The sequence below is a fragment of the Salvelinus sp. IW2-2015 genome, linkage group LG13 (assembly GCF_002910315.2).
Source record: "Salvelinus sp. IW2-2015 linkage group LG13, ASM291031v2, whole genome shotgun sequence".
NCBI classification, from domain to species: domain Eukaryota; kingdom Metazoa; phylum Chordata; class Actinopteri; order Salmoniformes; family Salmonidae; genus Salvelinus; species Salvelinus sp. IW2-2015.
Window position 1 is genome coordinate 5938064 of NC_036853.1, and position 11654 is coordinate 5949717.

At 44.0% G+C, this 11654-nt stretch overlaps 1 pseudogene; it reads left to right on the plus strand.

The window, feature by feature from the left end:
- The window catches only part of LOC139028573 (potassium/sodium hyperpolarization-activated cyclic nucleotide-gated channel 3-like), a 54841-nt pseudogene that overhangs the window by 1763 nt on the left and 41424 nt on the right, over nucleotides 1-11654 (plus strand).

An 11654-nucleotide genomic window follows, 5' to 3' on the forward strand; every position in this document is an offset into this window, starting at 1 on the left:
ATGAGAACTAAGGAATGGCTCTCATTTTTGTATTCGGAGCACAGAGGAGCCGTCTCACTTCTCCGCAGCCTTGTCTGTCAAAACTGAATCCCGTCAGGCTTGGTTGCCTGTCGCAGCATTGTATGCTCATGATACCACCAGCCTACACTCTCTGGAGAGCTGGGACGGACAACGTTGGGCTGACAGGAGAAATATGAAGTTAAGGAGATCGAGAAGACTTTTCTCAATGACAGCCTAGCTGTGTTCCAAATGGCACCCTATTCCCTATATTGTGCCTACTTTTGACCAGAGCCTTATGGCCAATGCACCTATTCCCTATATAGTGCACTACTTTTGACCAGGCCGATAGGCACCTATAAAGGAATAGGGTGCCTTTGGGGATGCATCCTGAGTCACTACCGTAGAGCATGGTAGACCTACTGCATACACAGTGGTCGGTTACTTATAATACAACAGGACTCTATGGAGAAAAACGATCACATGGTCGTCTATAAACAACATGGATCTTATGGAGAACCAATCAATGTCGTTCTATATAAACAACATGGATCTCTATGGAGAACCACGATCACATGGTCGGTTACTATATAAACAACATGGATCTCTATGGAGAAACCAACGATCACATGGTCAGTTACTATATAAACAACATGATCTCTATGGGAACCAACGATCACATGGTCAGTTACTATTAAACAACATGGATCTCTATGAGAAAACCAACGATCACATGGTCAGTTACTATATAAACAACATGGATCTCTATGGAGAAACCAACGATCACATGGTCGTTACTATATAAACAACATGGATCTCTATGGAAAATCCAACGATCACATGTCGGTTACTATATAAACAACATGGATCTCTATGGAGAAACCAACGATCACATGGTCGTTACTATATAAACAACATGGATCTCTATGGAGAAACCAACGATCACATGGTCGTTACTATAATAAACACATGGACTCTATGGAGAAACCAACGATCATGGTCGTTACATATTAAACAACATGATCTCTATGGAGAAACCAACGATCACATGGTCTTACTATATAAACAACATGGTCTCTATGGAGAAACCAACGATCCACATGGTCTTACTATATAAACAACATGGATCTCTATGGAGAAACCAACGATACATGGTCGTTACTATATAAACAACATGGATCTCTATGGAGAAAACAACGATCACATGGTCGTTAATATAAACAACATGGATCTCTACGGAGAAACCAACGATCACATGGTCGGTTACTATATAAACAACATGATCTCTATGGAGAACCAACATCACATGGTCAGTTACTATATAAACAACATGATCTCTATGAGAAACCAACGATCACAGTCGGTACTATATAAAACAGGATCTTATGAGAAACCAAAGATCACATGTCATACTATATAAACAACAGGATCTCTATGAGAAACAACGATCACATGGTCGTTACTATAAACAACAGATCTCTATGGAAACCCGAAGACATCAGCACTTGTGTTTGGGAGGGGGGGGGGGGGGACAGGAAGAACTAAGTCTGTCCAACTGATACCCTAAATTATGCATATCTTCTGAGCAGAAGCTATGGTAGTCTGTGTGTCCCATTTGGCCTTTGAACCTTCCCTGATAATGGGACTGAGGGGCAGACAACACACGGAACCAAACACGTTCCGAGCCAAATCCACATCTATATATATAATATAATCACCCCCCCCCCCCCCCCACACACACACACACAGTCAATCCATGTGTGTACAACTCATGTACTTATCTCTCTCACACACACGCACGCACGCACCACCCACCACACACCACACACACACGCACACACACACACACACACACACACACACACTGCTCCCAGAAAGAAGTTCAGCCATCGTTAATGACACACCTTCAGATGTTCCTCTCTCTACACTGGAGTACAATACAATACTGTTTGAAAATCTCCCTCTCCCTCTCCCCTCTCCCTCTCTCTTCTCTCTCTCTCTCTCCTCCCTCCTCAATCCTTCTCCCTCATCCTTCTCCCTTCCCTCCTCCCTCTTCCCTTCCCTTCCCCTCCCTCCTCTCTCCTTCTCCTTCCTCCTCCTCCTCCCCTCCTCCCTCCTCCCTCTCCATCCTCTCTCTCCCTCTCTCCCACCCCCCCCTCTCTCCCTCCTCCCTCTCCCTCTTCTCTCCCTCTCCTCTCTCCCTCGCTCTCTTCCTTCTCTCTCTCTTCTCTCTCCCTCCTCCCTCTCCTCCTCTTCCCTCTTCCCCTCTCTCCCTCCTTTCCCTCCCTCCTCCCTCCCTCTCCCCTTTCTCTTCCTCCCCCCCCTCTCTCTTTCTCCCTCTTCTCCCCTCCTCCCTCCTCCCTCTCTCTCCCTCCCTCTCCCTCCCTCCCTCCCCTCTCTCCCTCCTCCCTCTCTCTCCCTTCTCTCTCTCTCTCCCTCTCCCTCCCCCTCTCTCTCTCTCCCTCTCTCATTAGACAGCCAGGCTCCTCTACGAAGACATATCAAACCATTCCCCACAGGATACGCAGCCAGCACACGCCATTTAACAAGTGTTCCCTCCTACCGCTGTCCAAGGGGAGTTGAAATAAGATGAAACTTATTACAGTATTGTGTTGCTTACATGCTAGCTCACAGGCTCACAGAAGTGGCTATATTTTTTTTGATCACTCCTGATACAATCGTATATATGCTGATCACTCCTGACAATATTGTGTTACTTTACTGATCTCATCATATCGTACTATACTGATCATCCTGATACTATGTACTATACTGATACTCCGATACTATCGTAATATATGCTGATCACTCTGATAACATATCGTACTATCTGATCCTCTGATACATATCATATATACTGATCACTCCTGATACATATCAATATATACTGATCCACTCCGTTGATCATATGCGTTATATACTGATCACTCGATATCATCTATATATGCTGACAACTCCTGATCTACATCATCGTACTATATACTGATCCACTCCATTTGATACATATCGTATATATGCTGATCACTCTGAATACATACCGATAATATATGCTGCATCACTCCTGATACATATCGTATATATGATTCTGAAATCTATATTTGATATCCTGATACATATCGTATATTCTGATCACTCTGAATCATCGTATATTATGCTATCACTCCTGATACATATCGTATTATATGCTGATCACTCCTGATACATATCTATATATACTGATCACTCCTGATACATTATCGTATATACTGATCACTCCTGATACATTCGTATATATTATACTGATCACTCCTGAATACATCATTCACTATATATAGCTGATACAACTCTGATACATATCTGTACTATATTACTGATCACTCCTGATACATATCGTATATATGCTGATCACTCCTGATACCATATCAATAGTATTATACTGATCACTCCTGATACATATCGTATATATACTTGATCACTCCTGATACATATCATATATATGCTGAACACTCCTGATACATATCGTTATATATGTATTCACTCCTGTATTACATATCGTATATATTATTCACTCTGTACATACGTATAGTGATCATATCTCGAATACTATCACTTGACATATATATATGCTGATCACTCCTGATACATATCGATATATTCTGATCACTCCTGATACATACTGTATATATATGCTGTCACTCCTGATACATATCGTATATATACTGATCACTCCTGATACAATACGTATTATATACTGATCACTCCTGATAATACTCGTTATATACTGATCACTCTGATACATATCGATATATACTGATCACTCCTGATACATATCGTATATATACTGATACTCCTGATACATAATATTACTGATCACTCCTGATACATATACGTATATATACTGATCACTCTCTATACATATCGTATATTACTGATCACTCCTGATACTATCGTATATATATGATCACTCCTGATACATATCTTATTATATACTGATCACTACCTGATACATATCGTATATATACTGATCACTCCTGATACATCGTATAATACTGATCCTGCTGATACATAATCGTATATATGCTGCATCAGTCCTGATACATATCTATATATCTGATCACTCTAACATATCGTTATATACTGATAGTCCTAACATATCGTATATATACTGACACTCCTGATAATATCTATATAACTGATCAGTCCTGATAACATACTTATATATACTGATCACTCCTGATACATATCGTATCTACTATACTGATCAGTCCTGAAACATATCGTATATACTGATCCACTCTCTGATACATATCATATATTACTGATCACTCCTGCATACATATCATATATACTGATCACTCCTGATACATATCGTATATATACTGATCAGTCCTGAAACATTATCGTATATACTGATCACCCTGATACATATTTCATATATCACTCCGATACATATCTATATACTGATCACTCCATACATATCTTATATATACTGATCATCTGATACATATCGTAATATTACTGATCACTCCTGATACATATCGTATATATACTATCATCCTGATCATATCTAATATACTGATCACTCCTAACTATCATATATACTGATCATCCTGATACATATCGTATTATACTGATCACTCACTGATACATATCGTAATATGCTGATCACTCCTGCATACGATATACCGATATCGTATATACTGATCACTCCTTCAATGTTATACTATATGAACATATCTATACTATACTCTGATACTCGAAACTACAGTCCGAACATATCCTAGTACTGATCACTCCTTAGATACTATCGTTATCATATACTGATCACTCCTGAACATATCGTATATATACTGATCACTCCTGATACATATCGTATATACTGATCATCCTGCATTACGTTATTATATCAGCACTTATATACTGATCATCCTGATACATATCATATATACTGATCACTCTAGTGCATGTGTCCTGTGTCTTCGTGCGTCTTGTGGTCTCTGTGTCTCTGGTCTCTAGTGCTGCTGTCTCTGTGTCTCTTTGTGTGATGCGTCTCTGTGTCCCTGTGTCTCTAGTGCTATGTCTCTGGTCTGTCTCTTGTGTCTCTGGTGCTGTGTCTTGGTTTGCTGCTGTCTCGGTGCTGTGTCTCTTGGTGCTGTGTCTCTCGGCTGTGGTCTCTGTGTTCTCTATGCTGTCGGCTCTAGCTGCTGCTAAGTTCCTCTCTGTGTCTCTAGTGCCGCTGTGCTGTGTCTCAGTGTCTCTATGTCTCTGTGGTCTCTGTGTCTCTGGTGTCGTCCTGGTGCTTCTGTCCCTTGTTGTCTGTGTCTTAGTGCTGTCTCTCGGGTCTTCTGGTCTTCTTGTGCTATATCTCTCTGTCTTTTAGTGCGTGTCTCGTATCTTGTGCCTCTGGTCTGTGTCTCTGTGTCCCTGTGTCTCTAGTGCTGTGTCCTCTGTGTCTCTGTGTCTTTTCTAGTGTCATGTGTCTCTGTGTCTCTAGGTGTCTCGTGGTCTCTCGTTGTCTCTGGTGCCTCTGGTTGCTCTGTCGCTGTGTCCCTGTGTCTCTAGTGCTGTGTCTCTGTGTCCCTGTGTCTCTAGTGCTAAGTCTCTGTGTTCGTCTGTGTCTCTTGTGTCTTACTTAGCTGCTTGTGTTCTGTTCTGTGTCTCTGTCTCTGTCTCTGTGTCCCTGTGTCTCTTGTGTCTCTAGTGCTGTGTCTCTGCTGTCTCTGTGGCCTCTTGTGCTCTGTGTCTGTTCCCTGTGTCTCTGTCTGTAGTGCTGTGTCTCTGATTGTCCCTGTGTTCTCATGCTATGTCTCTTGTCTCTGTGTCTCTGGTTCTGTCTTGTCTCTATGCTCCTTGTGTCTCTGTTGTCTCTTGTCCCTGTGTCTTATAGTGCTGTGTTCTGTTCTGTGTCTCTGTGTCCCTGTGGCCTCTGGTGCTGTGTCTCTGTGTCTCTGTGTCTCTATGTCTCGTGTCTCTGATGTTCTATGTCCTGTGTTCTAGTGCTATGTCTCTGTGTCTCTATGTCTCTGTGTCTCTAGTGCTGTGTTCTGTGTCTCTGTGTCCTAGTGCTGGTTCTGTTGTCTCTGTGTCTCTATGTCTCTGTGTTTCTATGTCTCTGTGCTCTGTGTCTCTGTGTCTCTATTGTCTCTATGTCTCTGTGTCTCATGTCCTTGCATGTGTCTCTGTGCTCTATCGTCTCCTGTGTCTCTATCGCTGTTGTCTCTGTGTCTCTGTGTCTCTTGTCTCTGTGTCCCTTGTGTCTCTAGTGCTGTGTCTCTGTGTCTCTGTGTCTCTGTGTCTCTAGTGCTATGTCTTTCTGTGTCTCGGGTGCTTGTCTCTCTGTGTCTCTGTGTCTCTGTGTCTCTGTTGTCGCTGTGTCTCTGGTTGTGGTCTCTGTCTGTCTCTGGTGCTGAAGTGAGGTCCGGCAGGTCATTTTGTGATCTCCAAATTGAGCGTATCATTATTCCTGAGTGTATCACCTACCTAGAACATCACTTTGAAGGGCCCCTTGAACTAAAACACTTTATTTTGTCCTATTTGTCCTGTCTGAAGGCCATAGAGTCCATCAACTCCTCTGTTACCAAACAGCARTGGACAGCCAGACCGTCACATTGTMTCACCTGCATCGAACAGCATCCAAAAGGCATGTTGGACCAAAACGACATGTCCAATATGTGGTTGTCCTATCTAAGGTCAGCAAGTCCCCGACCGACCATTATCTCTCCTGTTGCCAAACAGAAATGGACTGCCAGAGTCAACACAGCACGCATACACACACACGCACGCACGCACGCACACACACACACACACACGCACACACACACACAGCCAGCCTCATTAACATATGACACCATCTGGACAGACAGAGAGAGAAACACCAGTCTGGACACCAAGAGGTTTCCTCCAACTCTCTGAAGGGCGAGACTGCCTGCGTTCATACTGCAGGGACCTRTGATTGGCTGCTCAGGTTGCCAGGTCACGGCAGGGCACCGTGATTGGCTCCACAGGCTGCCAGATCACCTTGGGCAACGAAACTCGGCGGAGGGAGCGAGTAAAAAATGTACCTCACTCTGAAATCTTGAAGAACAGAGATGGAGTTAAGACGTTGAAATGTGAGCTAAAGCCCTTCGATTTTTCTCTCGCTTCCAAACAACAAAACATTACCGGATCATTTTTCAACTAAATAATGTCAGGAGACTAAAACCAGACCAGTTGGGAGAGTTAAACCAGACCAGTTGGGAGACTAAAACCAGAACAGTTGGGAGACTAAAACCAGACCAGTTGGGAGAGTAAAACCAGAACAGTTGGGAGAGTAAAACCAGAACAGTTGGGAGAGTAAAACCAGAACAGTTGGGAGACTAAAACCAGAATAGTTGGGGGAGTAACCGCAGAACAGTTGGGAGAGTAAACAGAACAGTTGGGAGAGTAAAACAAACGTGGGAAAAACCAGAACAGTTGTGAGCTAAAACCAGAAATTGGAGAGTAACGAACTTTAATAAACCAGAAACAGTTTTGGGAGGGTTAAAACCAGAACAGTTGGAGAGTAAATTGAGAGTAACAGAACAGTTGGATAACAGAACTTGAGAGAGAAACCGACCAAGTTGGGAGATAACCAGAACAGTTGGGAGAGTTAAACCAGAACGTTGGGAAGGTAAAACCAGAACAAGTTGGGAGAGTAAAACCGCAGAACAGTTGGGGAGAGTAAAACGCAGAAGTTGGGAGAGGTAAAACCATGAATAAGTTGGGAGAGTAAAACCAGAAATAGTTGGGAGAGTAACACAGAAGTTGGGAGACTAAAACAGAAAGTTGTGAAGTAAAACGCGAATAGAAGTGGGAGGAGTAAACAGAACAGTTGGGGAGTAAAACCAGAACAGTTGGGAGAGTAAAACCAGAATAGTTGGGATGAAGTAAAGATATTGAGATCAAAACAGAACAGTTGGCGACTAAAACCAGAACAGTTTGTAGAGTAACCAGAATAGTCTGTGAGAGTAAACCAGAGATGAAGTGACATGTGAGAGTAAACCGACAGTTGGAGAGTAAACCAGAACAGTTGGGAGAGTTAAACCAGAGCAGTTGGGAGGTACACCAGAACAGTTGGGCAGGTAAACCAGAACAGTTGGGCCAGAGTAAACCAGAACGTAGTAGAAGTTGGGAGAGTAAAACAGAATAGTTGGGAGAGTAACACCAGAATAGTGTGGGAGAGTAAACCGAACAGTTGGGAGCTAAAACCAGAACAGTTGTGAAGAGTAAAACCAGAATGATTGGGGAGAGTAAAACCGAACAGTTGGGTAGAGTAAAACCAGAACAGTTGGGAGAGTAAAACAGAATAGTTGGAGAGTAAAGACCAGAATAGTTGGGGAGTAAACACCAGAACAGTTTGGGAAGCCTAAAACAGAAAGTTTGTGAGAAGTAAAACAGAATAGTTTGTGAGAGTAACCCAGAATAGTTTTGGGAGAGTAAAACCTGAGACAGTTTGGGAAGAGTAAACCAGAAGGAGACAATACACATGGAGTGCTGGATCATCTCAGATGCTGCCAGCTTGCGTACACCACTCTCTCCTCAACCCACTTAGTTCCTCCGCGTGCCCCGTGCCCCTACACTCTAACCAGTTAGTCCTACCTCCTGCCCCTACACGTTCTAACCCACTAGGCTACCTGCGCCCGTCCTAACTCTAGTAGACCTCGTGTAGTGCCTCGCGTGTCGCTGGTGCTGCCTGTCTAGCTACGTGTTGATATACACTTAGGTTGTGGCCTAGTACCTGCCGCACTGTTTTCTAAACATACTTCTTCTCTTATCCAAATTCATCAGTGGACAGTACTTCTAACACTAGCCTTCTTTATCATTAGATGGAATGCACGCTGGCCTGCCCCCTACATTCTTCCTCATCGAACCCATCACTGTATGTGTGATTCATTTCATTGCCCAGGCCCCATCCTCAAACCACCACACCTGCGCCTAACCATAGGCTACCTGCCGCCCCTACAGCCGCATACTTGAAACTCACTCAGGCTGCGTTAATCCTGCCGTGCCTACAGGCTCTAACCATAGGCACCTCAGAGCTCGTCGGGCTTCCTTCTCTAGGTTCTTCTACAGGTATCTTATTGGCTATGTGCTTTTATTCTACGGCTGGCCGTTTTTCCTAGCCACCTTACAGCTCTAACCACTAGGCTTCTTTACACCTGTCCGCCCTGCCATATGAGCTCTGCTCTATTGGAGGTTTAGGCATGCGGTTTCTGTTATAAGCTCTGCCGTTCTGACCTTATTAGACACTCTATTGATAGCTCACTCAGGGACGGGCTTTATAACTTATCTCTGTTTTGCTGCCTTGCGTAAACACCTAACAAACAGTGTTAGGCTTTCTAGTTGATCTTGTCGGTCACATTACATCAACTCGCTAGACGACAAGAGGCGGTCTACATAGGCCACTACCCATGCCGTCCTACCTCTAACCACTAGTTTACCTGCCGCCCCTACACTCTAACCCTAGGGTTACCTGCCGCCCTACACTCTAAAAACAGCACTATAATCTAGACCATGAAACGCGTCATCCTAGACTACCCTTGGTAGTATTCTACACTAGTGGATTTGCTCAGTGTAACCCTCTCTCGCCTCGGTCTTCCTATCACTCGTATAAGCGAACGGTAGAGGCTCACACATAACAGACCTGACAAGTCAGGGACGATGATCGTCACTTGCTAAGCGACATTACGTGAGCTAATCCCGTTGCACCAAGCTGTACACATTCTCCTCTCCCCTCTCTCCTCCTTCTCCTTCTTTCTCCCCTCTGTCTCTCTCACACTTCTCAGATCCGTGTTGGTGCAAACATCTTTTACGTATTCTATACAAACATTCCGAATTTATATTAATCGTTTTCGAGTGTTCCATGAGTTTCCATAATTCACTCATATACAGATTTCGATTTCGTGGCGTGTCAGTTTATACCTCTGTTTCCTCTCCTTCCCGTCTTCGCTGTGTAGTATACTTTTGTCCTCTGTTCGTTTGATATCTCCATTCTAGCGTGGTGGGTCTCGTTTGCATAGACTAGTCTCCAGAGATTGAGCTGCGTACTATCACGTATTCACTAGCCCCAGGTTGTGGGTGCTCTCTTGACTCAGCCTGTGCTTTGAGTCAGGTATATTCACTCCCTCAGCTGTCCTAGTGTGTGGGGGTTCCTGAGTCTTAGCTCGGCCTGAGTGGATATCCACCAGCCCCCAGGTGGGCGGTTTGGACTAGCCAGTGCCTGAGTGGCATATCACACCAGCCCAGGTGGGGGTTTGACTAGCTCCAGGCCTGAGTGGATGTGCACACCAGCCCAGGTGGAGGTTTGAAAGGTGGGCGGTTTTGACTAGCCCGGCTGGTCGTCCTCTGTCTGTACTTGCGTCTCATCGGTTGATTAGTGGTGTCTGTTCTGAAATGACACCTATTTGCTACATAGTACAACTACTTTTGGTCAGAGCCTACGTGGAAGCTTTATGCTGGAACTCCTGGTCAAACGTAAGTGCACTAACATAGGGTAGGTGCCATTAAGCGTGCACTAAGGTTCCACCTGAGTTCATGAGTTTCACAGCTGGTTCGACCAGAGCCTCGTTTGCAGCAGCGAGAAATCGGCTGCTTTGGTGAAGGGAGGGTTTTTACCAGCATGGCCTTTAAAATCTATGTCTGAATGAACAGAGAGAAAGTAGAGGTTAACATCCTGTTACTTTCAAGCCACAGAGCCATCACATAACACGTTTCCCTTGACAGACCCATCACATAAACACCTTTCGCTGGGGACAAGACCATCACATGACACTTTCCTGGGACAAACCATTCACATAAACTTTCCTGGGACAAACCATCACATAACCAACCTTTCTGGGCAAACCATCACATACCCTTTCTGGGACATGACCATCACATAACACCTTTCTGGGACAAACCATCACTAACCTTTGCCTGGGACAGACCAATCACATAACCCTTTTGGGACAGACATCATCACATAACACCTTTCCTGGGACAAACCATCAATAACACTTTCCTGGGACACACCATCACATAACAGACCCTGCTTCTGGGGACAACCATCCACATAACACCTTTCTGGTACAGACGATCACAATATACAATTTCCTGGGACAAAACCATCACATACACTTTTCCTGGGACAAACCATCACATCACAACTTTCCTGGGACAAACCATCACATAACAGATCTTTTCCTGGGACAGAAGACATCACGATAACATTTTCTGCTGGGACACAACATGCAAAGACAGATACAACATCCTTTCCTTGGGACAACTCATCACATAACATAACAAACTTTCCTGGGACAACCATCAACACTAAACACCTTTCCTGGGACAACCAGCCACATAACCATGACACCTCCCGCTGACAACCATCACATAACACCTTTCCTGGGGACAAAACATCACATAACAACTTCCCTGGACAGGAAACCATCAATAGCACCTTTCCTTGGTGATAACGCATCACAAAATAACAACAAACCTTCCTCGGCCATACCACTAACAAGAGGAAACACAGGATGATAGATTTGCTCAAGTGCTGAGCAGGTAAGTATTCATCTAATACATTTCCATGCAAGAACTAAGCAGGTCTAAATGGTTATATCCGGTGATAAAGTTCCCTGTAAAACAGTGCCCTTGTTTTTTTATTTATACATACGAAGCTA